Below are 19500 nucleotides of genomic sequence, written 5' to 3' on the forward strand. Positions count from 1 at the left end.
TTCCACAGGTGCTGCTGCGCCGATGCTCCGTACGTTCGCAGTAACGGGTAGAGCGGAAGGCTCCGTGGCCAGGGAAGAGCGGCACGGACACGTTCCTGCTCGCTCCGTTGCACCGGAATTTCGACGGCTGGGTTCGGCGCTAAATTGATGGCGCTACCGGAAGAAATTTCAGAAAAGTGAGTACTGTGCTTGTCTTTAATCTTTTAAAGTAATTTTTCTACGGGCGCCCGGTCCGTGGCTTAGATATTTGGTTTGCGGCGAAACAGACCCGGAACGTGGCTCCAAGTAGCGTTCCGATTCGCTGAAATTCCCCGTAGTCAGAGAGCAAGAATCGTGAATGTTGCTTGGCGGTTTGAAATCTCAGGCTTTCTCTGAAAGCTGACCTGCCAGAATGAGCCGAAAGCAGACCGAACGCCAATAGGGATGCCGCAGAAAAGGTCCTCTTCTTGACAGGAGAAGAGCTTGGCGAAACGTCAGCGCCGTTTCCCGTAGGGCCTCCGACGTACCGGTTCGGCAAGCGTGGGCTTTGTGCGATTCCCTCGGGGACGATGGCGAACAAACGTTGTACGGCAGAGAGTATCTTAGCTTACTTTCCATCTCCTGCTCGGTTACTTGCAGAATATTTAATTTGGCGTCGCACGGACCCAGAGGGACGGGTCCCCAACTCATGCTGGTAGGGCAACCCCAGTACCAGCCGGTAAAATCGGAAAAGAGTACGACGTTTTGAAACGTTTGCCTTGCGAGGAGAAGGGCCGTCTCTCGTTAGGCAACTGAATTCTGCGACCGATTTCCACGCCTCACGCGCGTGCGTGCGCGCACACGCGCCCCCCCCCACCCCACCCCCCCCCCCAACAGGCAGGCTTTGAAGGAGGCAGTCCCTAAGGCAACGCGATCTAAAACGTGGAAGTTTTTTTTTCTATTTTTAATAGTTTCTTACGGATAGGAGGCTCGTGTGAGCATTTAGCCTGTCCTGTCCTTAATTCTGAACCCACTGGCTGGTGCAGAAGGACGGTCGTGTGACAAAAACAGCATGAAATTTGTCCCTGTGCCGGCTGCGTCCCGTGGTAAAGGAGTACATCTGTTATTCCTGCGTGAAAGATGTTTGATGAGCGTACCGCATCGTCAGAGCTGCTCTTGGTCTGCCTGCAAGCCGTGGGTTATGATTTAGAAATACGTTCGCCTACCGTTCCTTAACTGTGTGGTTTTGGTTTTTATTTTTTCAAAGAAAGGGTGGCTTTTTCGTCGATCTCTTTGTGAGAGTATCAAATCAGGCGGCGGTAAATACGTAGAAGCAACTAGGCGTACTACGGCGTGTACCGGACAGCGTTGGCGTGCCGCTCTGCTAGCAGCGGAGAGCCAGATGAGGATGCCCGTGGTAAGTACTCGTTCTGCCTCCGGCTGAACGGAAAGATTCTCATGTTGAGGGTTCCTGGGCTTGTCTGTGTGATTAGCGTTACTTTTTTTTTTTTTTTTTTTTTTTAATATGAAACAGGGTCAGATAAGTGTTGATGAGTGGGACTTTGCGTACTCCTTTAGGTAGTTTTTCGTACTGAACCTTAGATCGGTTACAAAACTTAATCTTTGTGCAGTTTACACGTTTTGTAGCAACTACAAAGACATTTATCCTGTAGGTAAGCTGAAAATAAAAATGCGGTTTCTCACCTGATTTTTCTTTCGGAGGAACGCTCGCCCCCAGCGGCTGGTTTTTTTTGCTAGTGTTGTCGGGGGGAAGGAACGGCGGCGCTTGCCTGGTTTCTTCCCCTAGCCAGGGACCTGAAACTTTGTTTTCCTCAGCTGTTTCACTAGAAATTTACAAGTGTCGGTGGTCAACAGTGGCAGAGAATTGGGTGGCGTTTTCAATTTCAAAGGGAAGGAACGTGTTGATGTTAATTCTGTTACCAAAAGCGAAGTACCAGCTGCTTCCTCTTTCTAGATCTTCTCTCCTTTCGCCGTCCTCCCCGAGGGGTAACGTGGCCACGCCGTATACCTTTTCTGCTCTGGTACCGTTCGTTGATACGCAGGAGCGCTGTGAAATAAATAGAAGGGCTACGGACAGACATCTGCCATCGTTGCGGCTGCCTTAAATCGTGTATTTGTCCCTTTAGCCCGTCATTTCCTTTCCGCTCAGTTGAGTTACGTGCAGCGTTAGGTTCCGGTCGAGAGCGGTGCCGCCGAACAACGCTCTCGGAGCGTGCGCGGAGGAGGGCGACCGAGATGGCGAGAGGTCTCCGAGGCGAGACTTAGGGGGAGCGGCTGAGGTCACTTGGTTTGTTCAGCTTGGAGAAGGGAAGGCCGAGGGGTGACCTCATCGCAGTCTACACCTTCCTCGAGGGGGACGGCGGAGGGGGAGGCGCTGACCTCCGCTCTCTCCGGTGACCGGCACTAGGACCCGAGGAAACGGGACGAAGCTGCGTCAGGGCAAGTTCAGACCGGACGTTGGGAAAAGGCTTTTCACTGAGAGGGCGGTCGGTCAGTCACGGAACAGGCTCCCCAGGGAAGCGGTCGCAGCCACCGAGCCTGTCAGGAGTTCAAGGAGCGTCTGAACGATGCTCTTAGTCGCACGGTTTAGTTTTAGGTAGTCCCGCGTGGAGCGGGGGCTTGGTCTCGGTGATCCGTATGGGTCCCTTCCAACTTGAGATACTCTATGATTCTGTGAAATCTTCTGGGTTAGAAACGACCTTATTGTAATAGAGAATTCGCTGAACGTGGCTTTGTGCAAGGACTGTCGTCTTAGAATATCTTTTTTTTTTTTTTCCCCCCCCCCCCCCCCAGATATGAGAAAAGCTCTGTCCAGAGATATGGAGACGAAATCAGTTGTACCTCACCCTGTGACACCGGAAGACATTGAGTAACTGTAAGCTGTGATGCTCAGTGAAATTACTAAGAGCGTTAAGTTTCCCGTGCCTTTGCTTTCACTCTCCCATTCTCTTGTCTTGCGGCACGTCGCATTTGTTGAGGCCGTGGAAGCGACACCGGGAGCGATGGGTTGTCAGAACCAGGTCCTCCTGCCTGTCGCTGGTTTTGCTTACCTTCGCCGTCTCTGTGTACCAGCCTGCATCTCTCTCTCTGTTCCTCAATCCCTGTCCTCTCTTCTCTGTTCTGCTTTGTTTCACTGCGTATGTCCCGTTCCCTGTCCCACCTTTATGCTTCCTTCCTTCTTCCTCGCCTTTTTCTTTGTCCTTTTGTCCTGCTCCCCGACCCTGTTTCTCGCTCCATCTGACCGTCCTTTTCCTGGCACCTTTGTGTCTCTGCTCCTTGCCCCCGTCTTTCTCTCCCCTCTGCCCAGTCCTCGTCTCCCTCTTTTGTCTCTCTGTCCCTCTGTCCTCCTTCTGCCTCTGCCCCTCTGTCCTGCTCCCTGCCCTTATTCTCTTTTCTCACTCTGCCCCAGCGTCCCGCTCCCCGGCCCTCTTTCCCTCTGTTGCTCTCTCCTTTTATCTCTCCTTCTCCCTGCTCCCCAGCCCGGTTCTCTCACGCTCCCGCTTCCTTTTTTTATTCTCTGTTGCTCTGTCCTGCTCCCCGTGCCGCTGTCCCTCGCCGTACCTCTCGGTCCGGCTCCCTGCCCTTATTCTCTTTTCCTCCCTCGCCGTGGCGCTGCCCGCCCAGGGTCGTTTCTGCCTCTCTGTCCCGCTCCCCGTCCTGGTTTGTCGGTCGCCGTCCCGCTGCCTCTCTTCCTGCCGCTTCTTCCTGCCTCTCTGTCAGGCTCCCTGTCCCCGTCCTTCACTCGCCGTCCCTTTCCTTGCCTCGTGCTTTCTCGCTCGCCGCCGCCGCCGCCCCCCCCATCCAGCTGGCTGCCCCTTTTCTCCTCTCTTCTAGCGTCCTGCAGCCGGCTCCTCGTTTTGGCGGCAGCCTGCACATAGCAGCCCAGCTCTCCAGCAGCCTGACGGACCGACCGTGTGTCTGTTCCACGCCGGACTGGCGAGCGTGGCTCTGGGTAGGACAGCCGAGGTGCCCCAGGGCCGGGCCCCGAGCCCCGGTGCGGAGTCTCTCCCGGAACCGGCTCGGTGTGTGACTGAATAAACGCTTGCGGTCTCTTTTGCCGTGCCGGCTGCGTTGGCGCTTCCTTTGCGGGGGGGGGGGGCGAGGGGCCGTGAGGGAGGGCAGGGGAGGAGGTGTGTGTGGGGGTATTAACGTATTCAACAAGGTCACATTGCTCGCATCCTCGGGATCCAAAAGTGATGCTTCTTGGCTCCGCCCCTGACCCCGCCAAACGCCCGCCCCCGACCCACGCCAAAAGCCGCCCCCTCCCACGCAAACGCCGCCCCCGACCCACGCAAACGCCGCCCCCACGCAAACGCCGCCCCCACGCAAAACTCCCGCCCCCCCCGCAAACTCCGCCCCCACGCAAACTCCGCGCCCCCACGCAAACTCCCCCCCACGCAACTCCGCCCCCCGACAGCAAACTCCGCCCCTCACGAAACTCCGCCCACGCAAGCCAGCCCCGAACTGACCGCAAACTCCGCCCCTCCACGCAAACTCCGCCACGACGCACGCCAAGCCCCGCCCTCACGCAAAACTCCGCCCCCACGCAAACTCCGCCCCTCACGCAAACTCCGCCCCTCACGCAAACTCCGCCCCCACGCAAACTCCGCCCCGACGCAAGCCAAGCCCCGCCCCTCACGCAAACTCCCGCCCGACGCAAACTCCGCCCCCTCACGCAAACTCCGCCCTCACGCAAACCTCCGCCGACGCACCAAGCCCGCCCCACGCAAACTCCGCCCCACGCAAACTCCGCCCCGACGCAAAACTCCGCCCTCACGCAAACTCCGCCCCGACGCACGCCAAGCCCCGCCCCTCACGCAAACTCCGCCCCCGACGCAAACTCCGCCCCGACGCACGCCAAGCCCCCGCCCCTCACGCAAACTCCGCCCCCACGCAAACTCCGCCCCGACGCAAGCCAAGCCCCGCCCCTCACGCAAACTCCGCCCCCGACGCAAACTCCGCCCCTCACGCAAACTCCGCCCCTCACGCAAACTCCGCCCCTCACGCAAACTCCGCCCCGACCCAAGCCAAGCCCCGCCCCTGACGCAAACTCCGCCCCGAACGCACTCCCGCCTCCGCAAACTCCGCCCTCACGCAAACTCCGCCCCGACGCAAACTCCGCCGCGACGCACGCCAAGCCCCGCCCCTCACGCAAACTCCGCCCCCGACGCACGCCAAGCCCCGCCCCTCACGCAGCGCACAGCGCATGCTCGCTCGGTGCTGCCGCCTAGCGACCAAATTTCGGTACTGCAGCGGCAGCGCCGCGCATGCGCAGTGCAGCGCCACGCCCCCTCCCCGGAACCGGCTGCCGGCAGCCGGTGTGCAGGGGCTGCTGTGAGCCGAGGGAGGAGCGGAGGCGTCGCCGGGCTGCGGCTGCACGGAGGGAGAAGGTGAGCGGGCAGCGGGACGGACCGGCGGGTCCCGGGGAAAGCCCCGAGGAGGGCGGCGGCAGCGGTGCCGCCTCCGAGGAGAGGCGGGGGGCGGGGGGGCGGCGGGGTCCGTGTCACAGAGGGGAGGGGGGCTGCCCGGAGCCGTGCGGCGGGTGGGGGGGGTGCGCGCCGTGTCGGAACCGGGCGGGGAGACCGTCCGGAGCCGCGCGGCGGGGGCTGCCCGGAGCCGGCGGGCGTCCGCGCCTTTCGGAGGTGGCTGAGGGGAGGCGGGGGCGGGGCGGGCGCCAGCCCGGAGCCGCGCTGCGGAGCTCGGGGCTGCCGTCGCGGCTCGGCGGGGCTTTCGGGTGAGTCGGCTTTGGGGTGAGGGCACGGGACGGTGTCCCCGCAGGGTCAGGAAGCGTGGAAGGCTGCCTCCCGCGGCACGCGGGAGTTGCAGTCTTGGGGCACGCGGCTGCTGGTCGGCCATATTGGCTCCCCGGAGCACGCCGGGAAGTGTAGTCTTACGGCACTCTAATGGCTGCCACGCGGCGCTTGCTAGTGCGTGCCGGGAGGCGTCGTTTTCGCGGACGTGGCTGCCGGACAGCCCGACTTGCTCTCGCAGGAGCGCGAGGTTGGGGTTTTTTTGCCGGTTTCGAGTGGTTTTCTGCAGGCTTCCAGCCGCTCCCGAGCAGCGGTGCGGCCGTGCTACGAGAGCGCGCGCGCGCGAGGCGTTGCCCGGTGTCCCGAGACGAGCGCTACCGGTCGGACTCTCCGGAAGCCTGTCCGGCAGCCCCAGGCCGCCCCCGAGCCCTGGCGTGAAGGCGGCAAGCTGGCCCTCGCCTGTGCCGCTTTCTTCCTGAACGGGGGTGCTGGCGGCGGCGGCAGCGGCAGCAGCGCGGGAAAGAGCGGCGTCTCCGGAAGCCCCTGCAGAAGGAGGAGGGTCTCCGGCCAGGGCCGACCTCCGGTAGTAACGGCCACTGCTTTTTCTTTCCCTCTCCCAGGCCGCGCTGAGGACGTGGTTGCCCGTCCCTCCCTTGGGGATGCCGTCGACTGCACCCGCCTCGCCTGTGCCTGGCCTGGCTCGCCTCGTGGCGTGGGGGCGAAAAGGGACAGGCGGCGGAGCGCTTACCGGCCGTGGACAGGAGCTGCCCTAAGGGAAGCTGGAATGGCCAGAGAAAGGTGAAGAAGAAGAAGAAGAAGAAGAGATGGAAGGCTCTCCGGCCGGCAGCTGCCTCCCGCTGCAGGCAAGAGAGCGCCTGCCTCGCCGGAGAGGAAAGATCCCTCGTTGCGCTCCGCGGCAGGTCAGGCTGCCGACGGGCACCGCAGGGTCGCCACGCGTAATCCAAAGCACGGTGCGGCCGCGTACCGAGGGAGGGAGGCAGGGAGGCAGGCTACTCATCTAGGCAGACTCGTCTCCTCGGAGCTGTAAGACACCCGTGTATTCTCTTAGGCGGAGGACAGCCGAGCGACCGGAGTGACAGCAAAGGAAAGGCGGAGAGCGGAGAAAGAAGCGTCTGCGCTGGCAAGCTCTCCCGGCAGCGCCGAGAGCCAGAGCTGCGGTGAGTCCTGGGCCCGCGGGGCCCCATCGCCTCTCCTCTGCGTCGCGGGCCCTCCTCTGCCCCCCTCGCTTTCCCACCCCGCTGTGGGGTTTTTTGGTTTGCTTTCTGCTCCCCGCTATGTTCTTTTTCCATCTCGCTCTGACGGGCTGCCTGTCCCCACCTTTTTTAGGTCCTCGCTCTCTCTGCCCCGTAGCCCGTGGCTATTGTTTCCTTCTCTCTCTCCCTGTCTCTCTGTCCGGCCCCCAGCCACTGTTTCTGCATTCCTCCCCCTCGGTCCTGTAGCGTCGGTATTTCTGCCGTCTCTGGCTCTCTCTGTGCGGCTCCTCGTTCCTGTTGTTCGAGGTCTTCCTTCTCGGCTCCGTAGCGAGTCGTCGTGAGTCTCTCTCTTTCTCCGTCCCTCTTGAGCCTCTTCCCTGCCCCTCGTTTTGAAGGCCCGCCTCTCTGTCCCGGCACCCGTCGCTATGGTTCCTTTTTTCGGTCTGGCTCCGTCTCGCTCCCCGTCCCTGTTTTTCTAAAGTCTCCCCTCTCTGCCTCCTAGCCCGTCGGTACCTTTTTCTTTCCCCGTCGCGGTTCGTCTGGCTCCCTGTCCCTCTTTCTTTCTTCCTTCCTTCCTCCCTGTCTGCCCCGCAGCCCGTCCCTTCGTTCCTTTCTCCTTCCCTCTCTGTCCCTCTCCCGGTCCCCGGCATTAAACTCTGCTTCTCTGCCCGGTAGCTCGCCACCGTCTTACCTTTCCCCGTCTCTCTCTCTGTCCAGCTCCCTCTCTCGAATCTTCAATTCCTCCCTGTCGCTGCAGAAGCCTGTCGGGACTTTTTCCCCTGCCCGGCTTGCCTCTCCCTGTCTCGCGATTCCTCCCTCTCTGCCCTCTTAGCCGCGACCGTTTTTATATTCTCCGTCTCTCCCTCGGTCCGCCTCGAGATCCCGATTGTTTTTTAAAGCGACCGAATCGTCGAGGTTGGCAGAGACCTTTACGATTATCGGGTGGAACCGCGAACCTGGCGCTGGCAAGTCCCCCTCTGCCCCGCAGCCCGTCCCTTCCCTTCCGACGGCCTCTTTCTCCACCTCCCTCTGTCCGGCTCCCGGCCCCTCTTTTCCACTTCCGCCCTCTGTACCCTGTGGCTTTCCCCCTCTTCTTTCTCTCTCTGTCTCTGTTTGAGGAGGAGCAGCTGCCGCCCCAGCGTTCGCACCCCGTTCACGGTGTCGCGCGCACGCTTCTTCTCGGGCGCGCTTCCTCCTCCTCCTCCTCCTCCGGGCTCGACCCGAGGCTTCCGGCAGCAGTCTCCGGGTGTCGGATTTTGTAAAATAATTAACGTAACTGAAAGGTGCAGCAGCGGGATCGGCCCGGGCGGGCGCCTCCAAAGAGAGGGACCCCGAACAAAGAAATCCCGGGGCCGTTCCACGCTTGGGTCCCGGACACCCGCCCCTCGCGCGCTGTCCGCGCGTCCCTTAGTCCCGCGGTGACTTTTGGTCTGGGGTCTTCTACCGTCGTCTCGGATTCTTCTTCTGTATAGCTGTGGGCGGTGCGTTATTCCACAGGTGCTGCTGCGCCGATGCTCCGTACGTTCGCAGTAACGGGTAGAGCGGAAGGCTCCGTGGCCAGGGAAGAGCGGCACGGACACGTTCCTGCTCGCTCCGTTGCACCGGAATTTCGACGGCTGGGTTCGGCCGCTAAATTGATGGCGCTACCGGAAGAAATTTCAGAAAAGTGAGTACTGTGCTTGTCTTTAATCTTTTAAAGTAATTTTTCTACGGGCGCCCGGTCCGTGGCTTAGATATTTGGTTTGCGGCGAAACAGACCCGGAACGTGGCTCCAAGTAGCGTTCCGATTCGCTGAAATTCCCCGTAGTCAGAGAGCAAGAATGGTGAATGTTGCTTGGCGGTTTGAAATCTCAGGCTTTCTCTGAAAGCTGACCTGCCAGAATGAGCCGAAAGCAGGCCGAACGCCAATAGGGATGCCGCAGAAAAGGTCCTCTTCTTGACAGGAGAAGAGCTTGGCGAAACGTCAGCGCCGTTTCCCGTAGGGCCTCCGACGTACCGGTTCGGCAAGCGTGGGCTTTGTGCGATTCCCTCGGGGACGATGGCGAACAAACCTTGTACGGCAGAGAGCATCTTAGCTTACTTTCCATCTCCTGCTCGGTTACTTGCAGAATATTTAATTTGGCGTCGCACGGACCCAGAGGGACGGGTCCCCAACTCATGCTGGTAGGGCAACCCCAGTACCAGCCGGTAAAATCGGAAAAGAGTGCGACGTTTTGAAACGTTTGCCTTGCGAGGAGAAGGGCCGTCTCTCGTTAGGCAACTGAATTCTGCGACCGATTTCCACGCCTCACGCGCGTGCGTGCGCGCACACGCGCCCCCCCCCCCCCCCCCCAACAGGCAGGCTTTGAAGGAGGCAGTCCCTAAGGCAACGCGATCTAAAACGTGGAAGTTTTTTTTTCTATTTTTAATAGTTTCTTACGGATAGGAGGCTCGTGTGAGCGTTTAGCCTGTCCTGTCCTTAATTCTGAACCCACTGGCTGGTGCAGAAGGACGGTCGTGTGACAAAAACAGCATGAAATTTGTCCCTGTGCCGGCTGCGTCCCGTGGTAAAGGAGTACATCTGTTATTCCTGCGTGAAAGATGTTTGATGAGCGTACCGCATCGTCAGAGCTGCTCTTGGTCTGCCTGCAAGCCGTGGGTTATGATTTAGAAATACGTTCGCCTACCGTTCCTTAACTGTGTGGTTTTGGTTTTTATTTTTTCAAAGAAAGGGTGGCTTTTTCGTCGATCTCTTTGTGAGAGTATCAAATCAGGCGGCGGTAAATACGTAGAAGCAACTAGGCGTACTACGGCGTGTACCGGACAGCGTTGGCGTGCCGCTCTGCTAGCAGCGGAGAGCCAGATGAGGATGCCCGTGGTAAGTACTCGTTCTGCCTCCGGCTGAACGGAAAGATTCTCATGTTGAGGGTTCCTGGGCTTGTCTGTGTGATTAGCATTACTTTTTTTTTTTTTTTTTTTTTTTAATATGAAACAGGGTCAGATAATTGTTGATGAGTGGGACTTTGCGTACTCCTTTAGGTAGTTTTTCGTACTGAACCTTAGATCAGTTACAAAACTTAATCTTTGTGCAGTTTACACGTTTTGTAGCAACTACAAAGACATTTATCCTGTAGGTAAGCTGAAAATAAAAATGCGGTTTCTCACCTGATTTTTCTTTCGGAGGAACGCTCGCCCCCAGCGGCTGGTTTTTTTGCTAGTGTTGTCGGGGGGAAGGAACGGCGGCGCTTGCCTGGTTTCTTCCCCTAGCCAGGGACCTGAAACTTTGTTTTCCTCAGCTGTTTCACTAGAAATTTACAAGTGTCGGTGGTCAACAGTGGCAGAGAATTGGGTGGCGTTTTCAATTTCAAAGGGAAGGAACGTGTTGATGTTAATTCTGTTACCAAAAGCGAAGTACCAGCTGCTTCCTCTTTCTAGATCTTCTCTCCTTTCGCCGTCCTCCCCGAGGGGTAACGTGGCCACGCCGTATACCTTTTCTGCTCTGGTACCGTTCGTTTGATACGCAGGAGCGCTGTGAAATAAATAGAAGGGCTACGGACAGACATCTGCCATCGTTGCGGCTGCCTTAAATCGTGTATTTGTCCCTTTAGCCCGTCATTTCCTTTCCGCTCAGTTGAGTTACGTGCAGCGTTAGGTTCCAGTCGAGAGCGGTGCCGCCGAACAACGCTCTGGGAGCGTGCGCGGAGGAGGGCGACCGAGATGGCGAGAGGTCTCCGAGGCAAGACTTAGGGGGAGCGGCTGAGGTCACTTGGTTTGTTCAGCTTGGAGAAGGGAAGGCCGAGGGGTGACCTCATCGCAGTCTACACCTTCCTCGAGGGGGACGGCGGAGGGGGAGGCGCTGACCTCGCTCTCTCCGTCCCGTGACCGCACTAGGACCCGAGGAAACGGGACGAAGCTGCGTCAGGCAAGTTCAGACCGGACGTTGGGAAAAGGCTTTTCACTGAGAGGGGCGGTCGCTCAGTCACGGAACAGGCTCCCCAGGGAAGCGGTCGCAGCCACCGAGCCTGTCAGGAGTTCAAGGAGCGTCTGAACGATGCTCTTAGTCGCACGGTTTAGTTTTAGGTAGTCCCGCGTGGAGCGGGGGCTTGGTCTCGGCGATCCGTATGGGTCCCTTCCAACTTGAGATACTCTATGATTCTGTGAAATCTTCTGGGTTAGAAACGACCTTATTGTAATAGAGAATTCGCTGAACGTGGCTTTGTGCAAGGACTGTCGTCTTTAGAATATCTTTTTTTTTTTTCTTTTCCCCCCCCCCCCCCCCCAGATATGAGAAAAGCTCTGTCCAGAGATATGGAGACGAAATCAGTTGTACCTCACCCTGTGACACCGGAAGACATTGAGTAACTGTAAGCTGTGATGCTCAGTGAAATTACTAAGAGCGTGAAGTTTCCCGTGCCTTTGCTTTCACTCTCCCCTTCTCTTGTCTTGCGGCACGTCGCAGTTTTTGAGGCCGTGGCAGCGACACCGGGAGCGATGGGTTGTCAGAACCAGGTCCTCCTGCCTGTCGCTGGTTTTGCTTACCTTCGCCGTCTCTGTGTACCAGCCTGCATCTCTCTCTCTGTTCCTCAATCCCTGTCCTCTCTTCTCTGTTCTGCTTTGTTTCGCTGCGTATGTCCCGTTCCCTGTCCCACCTTTAGCCTTCCTTCCTTCTTCCTCGCCTTTTTCTTTGTCCTTTTGTCCTGCTCCCCGACCCTGTTTCTCGCTCCATCTGACCGTCCTTTTCCTGGCACCTTTGTGTCTCTGCTCCTTGCCCCCGTCTTTCTCTCCCCTCTGCCCAGTCCTCGTCTCCCTCTTTTGTCTCTCTGTCCCTCTGTCCTCCTTCTGCCTCTGCCCCTCTGTCCTGCTCCCTGCCCTCTTTTTCTCACTCTGCCCCAGCGTCCCGCTCCCCGGTCCTCTTCCCCTCTGTTGCTCTCTCCTTTTATCTCTCCTTCTCCCTGCTCCCCAGCCCGGTTCTCTCACGCTCCCGCTTCCTTTTTTTATTCTCTGTTGCTCTGTCCTGCTCCCCGTGCCGCTGTCCCTCGCCGTACCTCTCGGTCCGGCTCCCTGCCCTTATTCTCTTTTCCTCCCTCGCCGTGGCGCTGCCCGCCCAGGGTCGTTTCTGCCTCTCTGTCCCGCTCCCCGTCCTGGTTTGTCGGTCGCCGTCCCGCTGCCTCTCTTCCTGCCGCTTCTTCCTGCCTCTCTGTCAGGCTCCCTGTCCCCGTCCTTCACTCGCCGTCCCTTTCCTTGCCTCGTGCTTCTCGCTCGCCGCCGCCGCCGCCCCCCCCATCCAGCTGGCTGCCCCTTTTCTCCTCTCTTCTAGCGTCCTGCAGCCGGCTCCTCGGTTTTGGCGGCAGCCTGCCCATAGCAGCCCAGCTCTCCAGCAGCCTGACGGACCGACCGTGTGTCTGTTCCACGCCGGACTGGCGAGCGTGGCTCTGGGTAGGACAGCCGAGGTGCCCCAGGGCCGGGCCCCGAGCCCCGGTGCGGAGTCTCTCCCGGAACCGGCTCTGTGTGTGACTGAATAAACGCTTGCGGTCTCTTTTGCCGTGCCGGCTGCGTTGGCGCTTCCTTTGCGGGGGGGGGGCGAGGGGCCGTGATGGAGGGCAGGGGAGGAGGTGTGTGTGGGGGTATTAACGTATTCAACAAGGTCACATTGCTCGCATCCTCGGGATCCAAAAGTGATGCTTCTTGGCTCCGCCCCTGACCCACGCCAAACGCCGCCCCTGACCCACGCCAAACGCCGCCCCTGACCCACGCCAAACGCCGCCCCTGACCCACGCCAAACGCCGCCCCCCACGCCAAACGCCGCCCCCCACGCAAACTCCGCCCCCCACGCAAACTCCGCCCCCACGCAAACTCCGCCCCCCCACGCAAACTCCGCCCCCGACGCAAACTCCGCCCCTCACGCAAACTCCGCCCCGACGCAAGCCAAGCCCCGCCCCTGACGCAAACTCCGCCCCTCACGCAAACTCCGCCCCGACGCAAGCCAAGCCCCGCCCCTGACGCAAACTCCGCCCCGACGCAAACTCCGCCCCTCACGCAAACTCCGCCCCTCACGCAAACTCCGCCCCCGACGCAAGCCAAGCCCCGCCCCTCACGCAAACTCCGCCCCTGACGCAAACTCCGCCCCGAGGCAAACTCCGCCCGCGACGCACGCCAAGCCCCGCCCCTCACGCAAACTCCGCCCCCCGACGCACGCCAAGCCCCGCCCCTCACGCAGCGCACAGCGCATGCTCGCTCGGTGCTGCCGCCTAGCGACCAAATTTCGGTACTGCGGCGGCAGCGCCGCGCATGCGCAGTGCAGCGCCACGCCCCCTCCCCGGAACCGGCTGCCGGCAGCCGGTGTGCAGGGGCTGCTGTGAGCCGAGGGAGGAGCGGAGGCGTCGCCGGGCTGCGGCTGCACGGAGGGAGAAGGTGAGCGGGGCAGCGGGACGGACCGGCGGGTCCCGGGGAAAGCCCCGAGGAGGGCGGCGGCAGCGGTGCCGCCTCCGAGGAGAGGCGGGGGGGCGGGGGGGGCGGCGGGGTCCGTGTCACAGAGGGGAGGGGGGCTGCCCGGAGCCGTGCGGCGGGTGGGGGGGGGTGCGCGCCGTGTCGGAACCGGGCGGGGAGACCGTCCGGAGCCGCGCGGCGGGGGGCTGCCCGGAGCCGGCGGGCGTCCGCGCCTTTCGGAGGTGGCTGAGGGGAGGCGGGGGGGGGGGGGGGGCGCCAGCCCGGAGCCGCGCTGCGGAGCTCGGGGCTGCCGTCGCGGCTCGGCGGGGCTTTCGGGTGAGTCGGCTTTGGGGTGAGGGCACGGGACGGTGTCCCCGCAGGGTCAGGAAGCGTGGAAGGCTGCCTCCCGCGGCACGCCGGCAGTTGCAGTCTTGGGGCACGCGGCTGCTGGTCGGCCATATTGGCTCCCCGGAGCACGCCGGGAAGTGTAGTCTTACGGCACTCTAATGGCTGCCACGCGGCGCTTGCCAGTGCGTGCCGGGAGGCGTGGTTTTCGCGGACGTGGCTGCCGGACAGCCCGACTTGCTCTCGCAGGAGCGCGAGGTTGGGGTTTTTTTGCCGGTTTCGAGTGGTTTTCTGCAGGCTTCCAGCCACTCCCGAGCAGCGGTGCGGCCGTGCTACGAGAGCGCGCGCGCGCGGTGAGGCGTTGCCCGGTGTCCCGAGACGAGCGCTACCGGTCGGACTCTCCGGAAGCCTGTCCGGCAGCCCCAGGCCGCCCCCGAGCCCTGGCGTGAAGGCGGCAAGCTGGCCCTCGCCTGTGCCGCTTTCTTCCTGAACGGGGGTGCTGGCGGCGGCGGCAGCGGCAGCAGCGCAGGGAAAGAGCGGCGTCTCCGGAAGCCCCTGCAGAAGGAGGAGGGTCTCCGGCCAGGGCCGACCTCCGGTAGTAACGGCCACTGCTTTTTTCTTTCCCTCTCCCAGGCCGCGCTGAGGACGTGGTTGCCCGTCCCTCCCTTGGGGATGCCGTCGACTGCACCCGCCTCGCCTGTGCCTGGCCTGGCTCGCCTCGTGGCGTGGGGGCGAAAAGGGACAGGCGGCGGAGCGCTTACCGGCCGTGGACAGGAGCTGCCCTAAGGGAAGCTGGAATGGCCAGAGAAAGGTGAAGAAGAAGAAGAAGAAGAAGAGATGGAAGGCTCTCCGGCCGGCAGCTGCCTCCCGCTGCAGGCAAGAGAGCGCCTGCCTCGCCGCGTGAGGAAAGATCCCTCGTTGCGCTCCGCGGCAGGTCAGGCTGCCGACGGGCACCGCAGGGTCGCCACGCGTAATCCAAAGCACGGTGCGGCCGCGTACCGAGGGAGGGAGGCAGGGAGGCAGGCTACTCATCTAGGCAGACTCGTCTCCTCGGAGCTGTAAGACACCCGTGTATTCTCTTAGGCGGAGGACAGCCGAGCGACCGGAGTGACAGCAAAGGAAAGGCGGAGAGCAGGAGAAGAAGCGTCTGCGCTGGCAAGCTCTCCCGGCAGCGCCGAGAGCCAGAGCTGCGGTGAGTCCTGGGCCCGCGGGGCCCCATCGCCTCTCCTCTGCGTCGCGGGCCCTCCTCTGCCCCCCTCGCTTTCCCACCCCGCTGTGGGGTTTTTTGGTTTGCTTTCTGCTCCCCGCTATGTTCTTTTTCCATCTCGCTCTGACGGGCTGCCTGTCCCCACCTTTTTTAGGTCCTCGCTCTCTCTGCCCCGTAGCCCGTGGCTATTGTTTCCTTCTCTCTCTCCCTGTCTCTCTGTCCGGCCCCCAGCCACTGTTTCTGCATTCCTCCCCCTCGGTCCTGTAGCCCGTCGGTATTTCTGCCGTCTCTGGCTCTCTCTGTGCGGCTCCTCGTTCCTGTTGTTCGAGGTCTTCCTTCTCGGCTCCGTAGCGAGTCGTCGTGAGTCTCTCTCTTTCTCCGTCCCTCTTGAGCCTCTTCCCTGCCCCTCGTTTTGAAGGCCCGCCTCTCTGTCCCGGCACCCGTCGCTATGGTTCCTTTTTTCGGTCTGGCTCCGTCTCGCTCCCCGTCCCTGTTTTTTCTAAAGTCTCCCCTCTCTGCCTCCTAGCCCGTCGGTACCTTTTTCTTTCCCCGTCGCGGTTCGTCTGGCTCCCTGTCCCTCTTTCTTCCTTCCTTCCTTCCTCCCTGTCTGCCCCGCAGCCCGTCCCTTCGTTCCTTTCTCCTTCCCTCTCTGTCCCTCTCCCGGTCCCCGGCTTTAAACTCTGCTTCTCTGCCCGGTAGCTCGCCACCGTCTTACCTTTCCCCGTCTCTCTCTCTGTCCAGCTCCCTCTCTCGAATCGTCAATTCCTCCCTGTCGCTGCAGAAGCCTGTCGGGACTTTTTCCCCTGCCCGGCTTGCCTCTCCCTGTCTCGCGATTCCTCCCTCTCTGCCCTCTTAGCCGCGACCGTTTTTATATTCTCCGTCTCTCCCTCGGTCCGCCTCGAGATCCCGATTGTTTTTTAAAGCGACCGAATCGTCGAGGTTGGCAGAGACCTTTACGATTATCGGGTGGAACCGCGAACCTGGCGCTGGCAAGTCCCCCTCTGCCCCGCAGCCCGTCCCTTCCCTTCCGACGGCCTCTTTCTCCACCTCCCTCTGTCCGGCTCCCGGCCCCTCTTTTCCACTTCCGCCCTCTGTACCCTGTGGCTTTCCCCCTCTTCTTTCTCTCTCTGTCTCTGTTTGAGGAGGAGCAGCTGCCGCCCCAGCGTTCCCACCCCGTTCACGGTGTCGCGCGCACGCTTCTTCTCGGGCGCGCTTCCTCCTCCTCCTCCTCCTCCGGGCTCGACCCGAGGCTTCCGGCAGCAGTCTCCGGGTGTCGGATTTTGTAAAATAATTAACGTAACTGAAAGGTGCAGCAGCGGGATCGCCCGGGCGGGGCGCCTCCAAAGAGAGGGACCCCGAACAAAGAAATCCGGGGCCGTTCCACGCTTGGGTCCCGGACACCCGCCCCTCGCGCGCTGTCCGCGCGTCCCTTAGTCCCGCGGTGACTTTTGGTCTGGGGTCTTCTACCGTCGTCTCGGATTCTTCTTCTGTATAGCTGTGGGCGGTGCGTTATTCCACAGGTGCTGCTGCGCCGATGCTCCGTACGTTCGCAGTAACGGGTAGAGCGGAAGGCTCCGTGGCCAGGGAAGAGCGGCACGGACACGTTCCTGCTCGCTCCGTTGCACCGGAATTTCGACGGCTGGGTTCGGCCGCTAAATTGATGCGCTACCGGAAGAAATTTCAGAAAAGTGAGTACTGTGCTTGTCTTTAATCTTTTAAAGTAATTTTTCTACGGGCGCCCGGTCCGTGGCTTAGATATTTGGTTTGCGGCGAAACAGACCCGGAACGTGGCTCCAAGTAGCGTTCCGATTCGCTGAAATTCCCCGTAGTCAGAGAGCAAGAATGGTGAATGTTGCTTGGCGGTTTGAAATCTCAGGCTTTCTCTGAAAGCTGACCTGCCAGAATGAGCCGAAAGCAGACCGAACGCCAATAGGGATGCCGCAGAAAAGGTCCTCTTCTTGACAGGAGAAGAGCTTGGCGAAACGTCAGCGCCGTTTCCCGTAGGGCCTCCGACGTACCGGTTCGGCAAGCGTGGGCTTTGTGCGATTCCCTCGGGGACGATGGCGAACAAACGTTGTACGGCAGAGAGTATCTTAGCTTACTTTCCATCTCCTGCTCGGTTACTTGCAGAATATTTAATTTGGCGTCGCACGGACCCAGAGGGACGGGTCCCCAACTCATGCTGGTAGGGCAACCCCAGTACCAGCCGGTAAAATCGGAAAAGAGTACGACGTTTTGAAACGTTTGCCTTGCGAGGAGAAGGGCCGTCTCTCGTTAGGCAACTGAATTCTGCGACCGATTTCCACGCCTCACGCGCGTGCGTGCGCGCACACGCGCCCCCCCCCCCCCCCCCCCAACAGGCAGGCTTTGAAGGAGGCAGTCCCTAAGGCAACGCGATCTAAAACGTGGAAGTTTTTTTTTCTATTTTTAATAGTTTCTTACGGATAGGAGGCTCGTGTGAGCATTTAGCCTGTCCCTGTCCTTAATTCTGAACCCACTGGCTGGTGCAGAAGGACGGTCGTGTGACAAAAACAGCATGAAATTTGTCCCTGTGCCGGCTGCGTCCCGTGGTAAAGGAGTACATCTGTTATTCCTGCGTGAAAGATGTTTGATGAGCGTACCGCATCGTCAGAGCTGCTCTTGGTCTGCCTGCAAGCCGTGGGTTATGATTTAGAAAATACGTTCGCCTACCGTTCCTTAACTGTGTGGTTTTGGTTTTTATTTTTTCAAAGAAAGGGTGGCTTTTTCGTCGATCTCTTTGTGAGAGTATCAAATCAGGCGGCGGTAAATACGTAGAAGCAACTAGGCGTACTACGGCGTGTACCGGACAGCGTTGGCGTGCCGCTCTGCTAGCAGCGGAGAGCCAGATGAGGATGCCCGTGGTAAGTACTCGTTCTGCCTCCGGCTGAACGGAAAGATTCTCATGTTGAGGGTTCCTGGGCTTGTCTGTGTGATTAGCATTACTTTTTTTTTTTTTTTTTTTTTTTTATATGAAACAGGGTCAGATAAGTGTTGATGAGTGGGACTTTGCGTACTCCTTTAGGTAGTTTTTCGTACTGAACCTTAGATCGGTTACAAAACTTAATCTTTGTGCAGTTTACACGTTTTGTAGCAACTACAAAGACATTTATCCTGTAGGTAAGCTGAAAATAAAAATGCGGTTTCTCACCTGATTTTTCTTTCGGAGGAACGCTCGCCCCAGCGGCTGGTTTTTTTTGCTAGTGTTGTCGGGGGAAGGAACGGCGGCGCTTGCCTGGTTCTTCCCCTAGCCAGGGACCTGAAACTTTGTTTTCCTCAGCTGTTTCACTAGAAATTTACAAGTGTCGGTGGTCAACAGTGGCAGAGAATTGGGTGGCGTTTTCAATTTCAAAGGGAAGGAACGTGTTGATGTTAATTCTGTTACCAAAAGCGAAGTACCAGCTGCTTCCTCTTTCTAGATCTTCTCTCCTTTCGCCGTCCTCCCCGAGGGGTAACGTGGCCACGCCGTATACCTTTTCTGCTCTGGTACCGTTCGTTTGATACGCAGGAGCGCTGTGAAATAAATAGAAGGGCTACGGACAGACATCTGCCATCGTTGCGGCTGCCTTAAATCGTGTATTTGTCCCTTTAGCCCGTCATTTCCTTTCCGCTCAGTTGAGTTACGTGCAGCGTTAGGTTCCAGTCGAGAGCGGTGCCGCCGAAACAACGCTCTCGGAGCGTGCGCGGAGGAGGGCGACCGAGATGGCGAGAGGTCTCCGAGGCGAGACTTAGGGGGAGCGGCTGAGGTCACTTGGTTTGTTCAGCTTGGAGAAGGGAAGGCCGAGGGGTGACCTCATCGCAGTCTACACCTTCCTCGAGGGGGACGGCGGAGGGGGAGGCGCTGACCTCCGCTCTCTCCGGTGACCGGCACTAGGACCCGAGGAAACGGGACGAAGCTGCGTCAGGGCAAGTTCAGACCGGACGTTGGGAAAGGCTTTTCACTGAGAGGGCGGTCGCTCAGTCACGGAACAGGCTCCCCAGGGAAGCGGTCGCAGCCACCGAGCCTGTCAGGAGTTCAAGGAGCGTCTGAACGATGCTCTTAGTCGCACGGTTTAGTTTTAGGTAGTCCCGCGTGGAGCGGGGGCTTGGTCTCGGTGATCCGTATGGGTCCCTTCCAACTTGAGATACTCTATGATTCTGTGAAATCTTCTGGGTTAGAAACGACCTTATTGTAATAGAGAATTCGCTGAACGTGGCTTTGTGCAAGGACTGTCGTCTTAGAATATCTTTTTTTTTTTTTTCCCCCCCCCCCCCCCCCCCAGATATGAGAAAAGCTCTGTCCAGAGATATGGAGACGAAATCAGTTGTACCTCACCCTGTGTGACACCGGAAGACATTGAGTAACTGTAAGCTGTGATGCTCAGTGAAATTACTAAGAGCGTTAAGTTTCCCGTGCCTTTGCTTTCACTCTCCCATTCTTTGCACGGGGACCGTGGAAGCGACACCGGGAGCGATGGGTTGTCAGAACCAGGTCCTCCTGCCTGTCGCTGTTTTTGCTTACCTTCGCCGTCTCTGTGTACCAGCCTGCATCTCTCTCTCTGTTCCTCAATCCCTGTCCTCTCTTCTCTGTTCTGCTTTGTTT

At 59.6% G+C, this 19500-nt stretch overlaps 2 long non-coding RNA genes across 2 annotated transcripts; both read left to right on the forward strand.

Annotated features, from left to right (window-relative positions):
* Positions 1–3840: 3840 nt before the first annotated feature.
* LOC129200497 (uncharacterized) lies at positions 3841–6609 on the forward strand. Its single transcript, XR_008574937.1, has 3 exons — positions 3841–3931; positions 5233–5369; positions 6350–6609. It is a non-coding gene; the product is annotated as an uncharacterized LOC129200497 (long non-coding RNA).
* Positions 6610–13245: 6636 nt separating this feature from the next.
* Positions 13246–16551, forward strand: LOC129200496 (uncharacterized). The gene is made up of 4 exons (XR_008574936.1): positions 13246–13333; positions 14327–14593; positions 14777–14885; positions 16421–16551. It is a non-coding gene; the product is annotated as an uncharacterized LOC129200496 (long non-coding RNA).
* The last annotated feature ends 2949 nt before the right edge of the window (positions 16552–19500 follow it).

The sequence above is a fragment of the Grus americana genome, unplaced genomic scaffold (genome assembly GCF_028858705.1).
Source record: "Grus americana isolate bGruAme1 unplaced genomic scaffold, bGruAme1.mat scaffold_220, whole genome shotgun sequence".
NCBI lineage: Eukaryota > Metazoa > Chordata > Aves > Gruiformes > Gruidae > Grus > Grus americana.